Below are 12054 nucleotides of genomic sequence, written 5' to 3'. Positions count from 1 at the left end.
CAGGCCATTGCAATTGTCTCGTACTGAAATTTAGAGAAGAATCAGATATCTTCGAACTTCATAGCTTCAATAGAAATAAACAATTTGTCGTACCTAGCTTCCTATATTAGCAAATTAAAAAGGAATTGTTTCAAGTTTGGAATATATAGTTGTAGAATAGTAGCTGTTTAATGTAACTATTCTGTACTTTAATGTAGGTACATCGCTTCAAACTCTATTAGTGAAAAAGGGGAGAGCTTGCACAATTTATACAATCAATCAACTAACTGATATTCGGAAAAGTGATGGGAGTGTGCCAGTTTTTTCGTATTCACGACATCCAGTTATGTCTCTGACATTACCCACCCGCCTTTTTTTTTGTTCTAACTTTTTTGTGGAACGTTCTACAGAAAAGTTGTCTTCAGAAGAGTTGTTGAACTAATCATTGCGCACAATTTTGCTCAACCAAGCTTTTTCATATGAGCTACCAGTAAAAAATTAAGATTGTTTTTTCATCAAAAGCTATTCAAGCTTCAAATATCTATATTCATTAGATGCCAGATTGATAAAAATATATCCTATGCGGTTCCTGAAAGGTCATAATATAAGTAAAAATTTAAGAGAAAATTGGAAGGGTATTATTTTTTAAACTTATTTAAATTAGTCTTAAAATACCTTCAAAATTTTCATAAACATTGCATAACTCTTAAGCGCCTCAACGTATCAACATACTTCCTTTAGCAAAACAATAGTATCAAATTAGTTCTACAAGTGTTTTAAATACTAATTTAAATAAGTTAAAAAAAAACACCCTCCCAATTTTCTCTTCAATTTTTACTTATATTATGACCTTTCAGGAACCGCATAGGATACATTTTCATCGATCTGGCATCTAATGAATATTGATATTTGAAGCTTGACTAGTTTTTGATGGAAAATTAATGTAACCCGATGTTTCTCAAAATAAAATTTCCTGCAACTTTATTGTACAACAAAATCATTTTTCAGTTTAATTAAGAAAGTTAGGTTTCAGATTTCAATCTAAATGAGGGCAACCCTAGTAACTTTTTTCATCAAAAGGAGCGCCATTTGATTACAAACAACTAATGTGAAGACACCAACTACAAAAAACTAATATTTAATAGTGAGAATATTTTTGTCACGCTAATTCCCCGTTTCGGACCATAGTGCACTGGAGCTGAGATTCGTCATTCTCATTCTCCAACAGGCATAAAACCTTCTCATTTTTGTATCACAGATTACATACATCCAAATGATACATAACAATCATCTTATCTTATCTAATCATTGTCCTAATCTTAAACATCAACGCTAACGCTAGTCATGTATGTTTATAACGCTATTAAAATAGTAAAACTAAAAAATATAGCAGGAAAAGAATCTGATAAATAGGTGTTTGACAGTATTGCGAGATAAATGAAGATCGAACTCGTTAGAACAATTCTTGAATAAGCGGCACATACTGGGACTGGTTCATTGAAACCGTAGTTAGTTCTAGCGCGAGGAACTCGGAGAAAAGGATTGAATCGCAAATTACGACGATGGATGTCAAAATTCAACATTGCTCAAATATCAACATTTCATTTCTTGTAGCAGTGAGCAGTGAAACCGTTGTTTCATGATTCTACCAGTAACAAGCTATCTGTTTTTATGATTGATTTTGTTACCCATCTTTGTAGAAATTTGTAAGGGTTTTCCGTTAATAACATAACAACCCATTACATTATTTTTTTTCGTTGATATTTCAAAAGTTTGTCCAAAGATGCAACGATTACCGGAACGTTATTGAGTGTGTATCTGAACTCCTAAAGTGCTGATTTCTACACTCTACACGGTAACATGCGATGTAAATTTCTCAACACGGCAGCAGTCACCCGATCTAATTAGCATTATGCTACTTCAACTCATCATGATATGCGATAAAGTGTCGCAGCATGCATGCGGCGTTATTTAAATTTTCCGTTCCACTCGCGTGAATTGCCAGACTGGAGTGCACCTCGACTACTTCAACTGTCAAATTCGCCATATCTTGGTGCCAAAAATTTACACAGCTAATTCTAATACCATTGCCAGGTAATTACCGGTCAACCGATCGGATTTATGTCGAAAAGCCCTCGTGAAAGCCGATTGTTCCAATTTCGATATTTAGGAAGTATTTTGGAAATATTTTCCCTAAACCTCTGACCTGCCAGTTTCACCGACGAACAAGAAGACACAGAATACGCAACAATAACGGAGCTCCGATTTCGGAAAGAACGTGGGAACAAATTCATCTCTGCGGAATTTTGCCACAGTACCCCCGTTCTCGTACTGCAGCGAATTTTGTGCAAATTTTGTGCGTCTATATGAGGATGCATGCATGCGGAAGCCGATGGTGATATTCCGGTAGATTACAAGCAGATTGTCTCGTTGAGCTCATTTTGGTCAAACACTGGTCCTTGGAAAACGATACCTGGAGCGATGTGCGGTTGATGTCGACTTCGGTAGGGTGAAGCAACGATATTGAAGGTCGAAATGAATTGCTTTTGCATGGCAGAGGAAAGTTCTGGATGATCGTGTACGTTTTGCAATATATTATGTTTGCAATATTCGCACTGCTACCCTGTTTGACAAGGCTGTAAAATACTATTGTTTGAAAATAACACGTACTCGTCGTATATAAAATAATGTTTAAATAAATTCGTGAACATTGCTACGCCTTGAACAGGTTCTTTTCCAAGTAACTCCGCTAGAATGTCGAAACAAATAACAGAAGGTAGTCATTAGAGAACAACAAAACCATCTGCTAACAGTCAGAGTGCAGTTCAATTCAAAAAACCTATTGTTATATCAAATCAGTCCAAATTTTTCCGTTTCCGTTTTGGTACGCCATTCAGAATTATACAATCTTTCAAAAAGGTGTAAAAGCTTACTCATTCTTCAAAGGTGCTATTTTTTCGGTTTCCTTCCGAGGTCCTTATTCCTGCACTCCACCTACTCATTCCTGAGAAGAAGAAAAAAAGCTGTCAAATTTCAATTGTTCTACTCGCTGCATCCACCAATGGCACGTGGAACTCGGGTTGCTTTGTTTCGATTGTAGCCCGATCTAATTTATGAGGCACGTGCGATAGCAGCGAACGAAAAACGATCATATTTTTTTTACTAATTTAACGCCATTTCTCAGTTACGCAAAACAAACAAAGCCGGAAAGGTTCTCTTCTGCTCTGTAGAAAAACCTTTTGTGATAAGATCAATCCCGATCGGTCCGTTGTTCGGATGGTTGTGTGGATTTGTTATCGTTGATCGATCGTAGTCATAAATATTTTTGAGTGCACCTAAGATTGAGAAACTGTGTACTTTTTTGATTCCAAATGAACTTCAGATTGAATATAATGAACTGTCAGACAGTTATTGATCGGTCCAAAATTGATGGGCAAGGTGTCACTCGGTTCGTTTTGATTGACTCCATCTGCTGCGGGAGAAAAACCGTTGCGATCAAACGTTTCAGCAAATGACCTTTTATCGAAAGAAAGTCGAACACCTTAACTAATTTGTTATCTTTGACGAACTTTGCGTTGAGAAAATTAAACCAAATTTATGATCTTGCTGACAATTCATTGGATCTGAACCATGGAAAATTTCCCACTGTGATTCGTTGCATTTTGAAAGAAATGGTAAATAAGCTATAACCATTTCACGCAATCTGTATCCGATACAGATGGCAAACCAAAAACTTCCGAAAGGATGACCGACGGACCTAGAAAATGCATCAGACATTTCTGCGAAGCAATGTGACAATAGCAAAGGGCAGTCGTTCTGGGCAGTGATTTTGTTAACAAAATCGACTAGGCGAAGCTTATTGTTTCAGGTAACAAAAGTTGTGCGCGATATTGTTACAAAAGATGTCACCCTTAGAATATGATAACTTACAAGAAAGACATAAGAACAACTTCAATTCCGTTCTGACTTGATAATTCAGTTTGGCTGACGCGAAATAAAACTTTTGAATTCGCTCATTTATGACAGTAGGGGGTTGGAGCATAATTAAATAAAGCCATATAAAACAACGTGTTTCGGAAACTGGTCACACTAATGTCGATAGCTAAAATCTGGCAACACCAAACTAAAGTGTGACTTTTTTAACATAAACGTACTTAGAACGTTTTGATGTACAGGCGTTATATGTGTTGTTTACAGTGAGTTACAAAAACCAATTTGGCTAAAAAATGGAAATTTCAAGAGAAGGATTTCGTTAGATTATTGTTCACAACTTTCGACGTGGATTATCTCAACAAGAGTGTGTCTATGAACTTAGTTCTTTGTATGACGATGAAGAACCACAAAAAACCACTGTATATCGCTGGTAAAGACTGTCCCAGAAAGTATGGACGCCCTTTGATTTCGCTGTAAATAATCACAAGTGTTAGATATTCAATTTTTTTTCGATATACTGATAATATTAGACTACAACAACAGAATATTATTCAAACAAAGCTACTTAGCCATTGTAGACTAGCTGGCGCACCTTCTTGCTAACGTTCCTCATTAAATTTCCTACAGACTTCTTGGCGACAAGTTTTGACACATTTTTCCAATCTTTTTCGAACTGTTGAATGGTTTCGGCTGCCGGGACATGTTTCCTAAGATGTGCCTTCGTTAATGCCCAAAATTCCTCAATTAGTCGAAGTTGTGGGCAATTTGGTGGATGCATGTCTTTTGGGACGATAGTGACATTTTTGGTAGTATACCATTGTACCGTTGATTTCGAGTAGTGGTAAGAAGCAAGATCTGGCCAGAAGACAACAGGATCCTTGTGGCTTCGAATCATGGGTAGAAGTCATTTTTGTAAACATTCCTTGATGTATATTTCGCTGTTTATTGAAGCAGTGGTGATGAAGGGTTTCGAGATTTTACCGCAGCTACAAATTGCTTGCCAGACCATAGCTTTCTTACTAAATTTTTCGACTTCAATCGATGTCTCGAACTGGTTTAACACTTGCCCTTCTCGCACCGTATAATATTGTGGTCCCGCCAAGGATTTGTGATCGAGTTTCACGTAGGTTTCGTCTTCCATGATTATGCAGTTCGAATTTCCAGCAAGAATCGTATTGTACAGATTTCGAACCCTCGACCTGATCGATGCTTCTTGTTTCGGACTACGTTTTGGTAGTTTCTGCTTCTTATAGATTCGAAGATTCAAACGTTCTTTAGTACGAAGAATTTTTGACTTCGAAGTGCCCACTTTTTTGGCCACATCCCGAACTGAAACCTCCTTCTTTTGCTCGAACGCCTTCAGTATACGTTTATCCAACTTAGGGTTAGCAGGACCTTTTTTTCGACCCGTTTTCGGTTTATCCTCAAAGGTTCGCACGGCTTTTTCACTTACTCCTTCCATTTTTACTATCTTTCTCAGTGATAGCCCGCATTCTGTGCACCATTTGTACACAATTTTTCGACGTTGTTCTGCTGAAAGTCCACGCATTTCGAAACAAACTAATGGAAATGAGTCGGACTGTTTAAAAGTCGTATCAATTGAAAGATGCAAGGTATTTCAATAATGTAACAAAAGTAAGGCGAAACTAAACTATGTCCAGTAAATGTACTTCGTAGTCAAACTTCTGGAACCGATGGACGGATAACGTTACCCAAACGGATTGTGTGGAAAAAGTGGGTGAAATTGTGCTATGTTCTTTTCATATTAATCAATTAATCAATAATCCTAAAATGAAATATGAATTTCGAAGAATTGAGGTTGGGTTTTTCTTACATATCTGGAAAACTCTTAGTTTTTTTATAACAATACGTGAATAATGTTTTTTAAGTCTTATAATCAATAATGTGTTAAGTCTTATAGTCAATAATCGTTTAAATGCAAGTAAACTGAATTTGTTTTCCAAACATCTTCAAAGTATATGGAATAGATCAAAAGCATCATCATCTCGCAATCTCAAGATAGGCACGAAAATTTGACTTTTAAATAGTAGATATAAACACTACAATGAATTGTTTGCTCCAGGCTGCAGAACCTGAAAGTATGTGATTAAAATTACCCATAAGGACGACGTAAATTGTATTTCACTTGCAGCAATAATTTCAAAAGCTTATCTTTAGATTGTGTACAAGCATCGGCGTCTGAACTGATTTAAATTTCAGTAATGTGGTCAAATTATTCCAAACAAAATTTCATACTTTAACTGAATAAATGTAATCGAAAATATCCAGTTTAATTTTGTTCGTGATTGCAATGTGTATGGGTTTGTTTATTTTCATTTGACAAAATTCGAACCGCGCTAGTCGAAACCTAGTACCACCCTGTTAGAATCTCGATCAAGTGGTCGAAATCAATACGTAATGCCACAGTTCAGTCGAATCGACTTCAAAAATTATCGTTTCGAGAAACTCGACTCGAGATGCATAATGTCAGCCCTGATTAATCCGCCTATTTGAAATGGGCATTTTTATACTAATCACCCTGTATCTCCTAAACCGCAAGTCGGATCAGACTAAAAAGCAAGCTGTTTTAGAGGATCTTAAGACCTTTCATTTGAATCTTAGATTTCATTTGAATCTTGGATCGGTTTAGCTATCTACGAGAAAAATGAGTAACATTATTTTATATTGTTTCACATATCATCCTGTAGTTCCGGAACCAGAACTCGGATTCAAGTGATATTCAGAAACCTTGTTTGGGACTATACGGCTTTTCATATGAATTTGAGTTTGTAGAAAACGGTTGAGCCATCTCCGAAAAAATTGAGTGATATCTTTTGTCACAAACGCATTAGCTGATCTCGACGAACTGATTCGAATAGCATATGAGTATTATGTTCTTCCAGCATTTATTGCTGTAAATAGTTTAAATCAACATAATAATGGAATTGTTTTCAACTAGAAAATGCTGCCATCTTTGGCATCATCTGATTTACATATGTCATATTCGAACAATTATGTTGCCAAAAACGAACCGTGCTAAAATCGATCCGAAGCAAAATATCATGAAAAAGGATGCTGCACACAGTGTATCACGTTGCTCCCAAGCTTCGCTTTATCATACAGCTCTCAAAACTCACACAGCTGGAATAGGGGGAAAAGTCGCTTACACAAAAATATCGATATCTTCGTTAAAAATGAACGGATTTCAATTAACTAGGGCTCGTTTGAAAGTTATTACCGTGTAAAATCAAAGTCTGAAAACATTAAAATTTTGACATAAAACTTCGTATAACTTAAAAAGTAAACATCCGATCTCAAAAACATTAAATAGCGTTCAGGGTGACGGCGAGATCTTTCAATGGCGACTGGTTTGATCAAAATCGGTCCTGTCATCTCTGAGATCTCGACCTCTTTGTTGACAACACACATACAGACACATGTTCAGTTCATCGAGCTGAATCGATTGGTATATGAAACTCGGCTCTCCGGGCCTCGGCAAATTTTCCTAAAGTTTGAGCGAATTCTACACCAATTTTTTTATTTATAAAAAAGGTAAAAACGGACCAAATTAATTTGTAGTCCCAATATTATTTAATAATGTGTGAATTCACAAACGACAATGACATTAGATTGTGCATTAGAGAAACTGCTTCGTCAAGTGTTTAAGAATGCTTAAAAGGTAAAAAAAAAGTTAAAAAGGTAGTCATTTTTGACGCCCGAATAAGTCGGTCTTGAAAGACGTAAACTTACACGATATATTCTAGATGTGTGGTCATATTTTCAAAAGCTTCCCAGCACGAAAATACTCATCATTTTGCCCATTTTCAAGTATTAATAACTTTGCTTAGACTGTTTCATCGGAATATTTGTACCAAAAATTCAAAACTCAATGAATAACAGATAAAAATCTGCGTTCATAATTTTATCCCGCGCTGCAGAGCTACGGCCTGAAGCCGACACAATAATCGAATTTTCAAGCGGGGAACAATTGCGTCCGAATTAGAGTGTCTGGTAATCCTTCGTAAGGACTCAAAACGAAACAGGATAGTTGAGGGTGACCGTGCCATGCCGCCTTTGTCCGTCGCAGTGTACACATTTTGCAATTGATCCCATTTTCCGCTCAGATCCTTTGTTCGCGAAAACGGATATGCACAGTGAATACAATGCAGGCGGGTGAAGGAAGGCAACAAATGACCACTAGAGCTAGAACAATGCTGCGTGCAGGGACACTTCATGGGTACAACACAATCGAACTCAAGATGTTTATATTGGGAGATGGATTTTATTAGAAGGATATGCCGGACCGGAACAATGAACTAATTTCGAGCGAAGGAAGAGTTTGATTTATTTTGAAATGGGGAAAAGTGGGAGATAGTAATGGTATGGGACTAGTTCCAATATCTTCCCACGTTCGAAGGTGGTCCGCTAGAGTTGCAATATTTTTATGGAATTTAAGGACAGCTGGAGTAATTGGATAAATTATGTGCAATATTTTGCCTCGGTATCCTATAGAAAACCGCAGAATGAATCCTAAATTTAATGGTTAACCTTGGAAGTGCAAGCGCCCGTATATCTGAACTACAATCGAATTGATTTAGAATCCTTTTCCTTGGATATCTTCCCTGTCATTAAACGTCACCAAGGAGCGTAGTTATTTCAAATGCGCTCTAATGGCAGATCTTTCATTGTTTACAGCATCGGCATTCACTTCCTCCTTCGCTTTAGACGTTCGAGTTCGGATTTAACAAAGAAAACGTAATGTATAGGTACTCAGTGCATCTTGGAGATTTTTTTTCGGTTCCTTAAGGATGTAATGAAAAGAAGAAAAAAACTACTACTGAAAACGAACTTCTGGTGACATCTGTTCCTTTCAGTTTTCCTACTTTGGAATCATCCCGAACTCTGACTGGTGGCTGGCGGCGGTGGCGCACGCAATCGTTCATTGTCCTTTCATGTGGCTGTTTTTAATAACGACAGAAAAAAAGTGTTTTTTTTCTAGCCTTTTAGAATAACCGGAATATTTTATTTGATCAGGATAGATGCCATAAAAGAACTGGAGCTTAAGTTATGTTCAAATATTGGAACATAAACAAACAGTTGTGATCCTACATCAGGATACCAGTTGACGATAACTTTAATTTTAATTTCCTGAGGGAAAGACATGAAAAAAATTAGTTACCAAGTTTTGTGTGGTCAGAAATAATAGATTGAAAAAAAAACTTTCGACCAGAATAACTGACTAGAACTTCGTTAAGATTTTCTCCAACGTTTGGAAATATTTCTGTACACTATTTAAACTTTACACCAAACTATTTGAATTTTACAGGTGACTTAATCCCTCATAATCAGGAATCAGAACAAATTGGCTCAAATGGCACGTTCCCCTTGATATTTGGAGATTTGTGCCTTGCCATCAATTTGTTTTCAGCACCATTTTTCCGATATATAAGAGGGAAGGATTGAAAGGAAATGGTAAGGTTTGGACTAGGAGTGGAAGCAGAAGTAAATTCTGAACCTCTACGAGGTCCCGAACAGTCTGCTGTAAAACCTATTCAGGTTTGTTACTATGTGCGTTCTTTCTGATAATCGATGCACAGTTTATAAAACCTCCAACCCCCGAGAGGATTGAAGGATTTTACAAAAGCGACACCATTCTGCACTCCCGGAAGAATGCAGAACGATTCGCAGTATGTACGAGCAGAAGTAAATTCGGTACCCTATAAAGGATGCCAAACAATCTGCTAAATCCTATTTATGGTGAATACAGAAAGGATTCATTCACTCCAGGAAGAACGATGAACCCTTCTGACTATAGCTCCTTACCACATTGGGTGAGAAACGAGAGAATATTCTTTAATTGTAGCTCCGCATACACAGACTCAACCATGTATGGAGAACCAAAAACCCGAATACGTAGCTGCGTCAATGCGGGACAGTTACATATCAGATGATATGATGTACCATAATCGCATTCACACAAATCACACGAATAATATTCAGCACGTTGAATAGTAGCCATGTGATAACTGAGTTTGCAATGTCCAGTCAGAGCTCTGACCAGAATACTGCAATGATGCTTGGAGAAATGCAGTAGACACTTTGACATTTTCAGATTTAAATCTGGTAAAAATGCTTTTGTCAAAGCGCAAGTTTGTAAGCTGCGTCAGTAGCTGGCATGTTTGGATGCAGCCCAAGAACGAATCGTGTGTTTTATCCAACTAGTTGAAAGTGGTAAAGCTGGTTCAGGACCAACGAAATCATTCGTTGCACCAGCTCTAGTCAACTCATCAGCCCATTCATTTCCAGTAATACCAAAATGGTCGGGTACCCATAAGAAGTAAACAGCATTTGAAATGCTGAGGTCTTCAATTTGAGTTCGACATGCGATTATAAGGCTGCCTGACTGTCGGAACAAAAATAAATTCGTTTACCACAGATCCTCTGCTGAAATGCCGATTGTATTCCACACAGAATCGCGTAGATTTCTGCTTGGAACACAGTACAGTATCTACCAAGTGAATGAGACTGCTCTAGATTCATTTCAAGACAGTAGACACCAGCACCAGCACGACCATTCAACAGAGAACCGTCCGTATGCCATGACCACGGGCTGCTTCCAGAATTGAATTGAAAGACACGTTATCAAAGGCACCTTCAATATCTAGGAAAACTCCCAAGCAAGATTGCTTTTGTGAGAAAGCTTTTTCAATGTTGTACACAACATCATGTAACAGGGTTGTAGTGGACTTTCCTCGCTGGTAAGCATGTTGCATTCCATGTAGCGGATGCACGCCCAGACTAACATTCCTGATACAGTGATCGACTCTGCGTTCCACTGTTTTGAGAAGAAATGAGCTAAGACTGATAGGCCTGAAACTCTTCGCTTCCTCATAAGTGTCGCAACCGCCTTTGGGAATAAATTTGACAATTATTTCCTGCCAACCTCTTGGAATATATCCTGTCGCAAGACTAAAAGTAAGTATTTTCTTCAAAACATGTTTGAAATGTTCATACCTTTTCTGCAGTAACACTTGGAAAACTCCATCCTTCCCAGGAGACTTGTACGGAGCAAAACTCTCAACTGCCCATTTGACCGATTCAATCGTCACAACGCTTCGAGCAAGGGCCCAAGAAGCGTAACTACCTAAAAAAGTCTCGGGAAGAGCTGTCGGTGATGGCTTCATACATCCTGGAAAGTGAGTGTTAAAAAGATAGTGAAGTACATCACCTTCATCAGGCAAGTGCTCACCATCTGAAGTTCTTAAGAAACTGACATTAAAGTCCTTAGACTTCGAAAGTAACTTATTTAATATGCTAGCCTCGTTGAGACTAGAGACATTTGTGCAAAAGCTTTTCCAACCACTTCGCTCAGACGATCGAAGAGCATTTTTGTAAGCCCTTCGAGCCAACACGAATACCTCCGACCCATCTCTGCGTCGGTGGTTCCAAGCTCTTCGGCATTGTTTCCTCTAGTAGCTCCGGAACGCACAACCGGAAGTGGACAAGCCTCTTCATATGCTGCATCTATGAGTGAGTTTGTCTCGTCGATAACATTTTCCAAATCAATTGGGGTTTCAATTGTTGGTTGGTACCCGTATAATCTAATCGCCAAGCTCTCTTCATAGAGGTCCCAGTTTGTAGATTTGAATGATCAAAGAAGATGTACTTATGATCAGACAACGAAGGTTCGAGCTCATCGGAGACGAGCCAATTCACCAACTCATGCGCAATTCTATCAGAGCAGAGAGTTACGTCCAAAACCTCCTCTCTTCCAGATCTCGCAAAAGCTGGACGGTTTCCTGCATTGACTGTGTGCAGGTTCGTACTGCTCACAAATTCCATCATACCAGAGCCTCTCGAATTTATATCTGTGCTGCCCTAAATGATATGGTGAGCATTTATGTCACTGCCGATTATAAGCGGTAAATCACTTTTGCAGCAGTATGATACAACCTTTTTGAAGTCATCGATTGGCGAAGGTTGGTTATGCGGCAAATATGCCGAACAATAGACATATTTCCTGTCTATGCCATCAATAGTCATACCAACTGTGACAGCACAAATATCTCGAGTTGTGAGCTCCGATATGAGAGAAACATCGAGAGCACTATTTGCATGTATGCATGCTCGAGGTATTACACG

Source organism: Malaya genurostris, chromosome 3 (genome assembly GCF_030247185.1).
Source record: "Malaya genurostris strain Urasoe2022 chromosome 3, Malgen_1.1, whole genome shotgun sequence".
In the NCBI taxonomy this organism is placed as follows: Eukaryota; Metazoa; Arthropoda; class Insecta; order Diptera; family Culicidae; genus Malaya; species Malaya genurostris.
The sequence above is the reverse complement of the archived record's forward strand: the minus strand, read 5'-3'. Positions refer to the sequence as shown.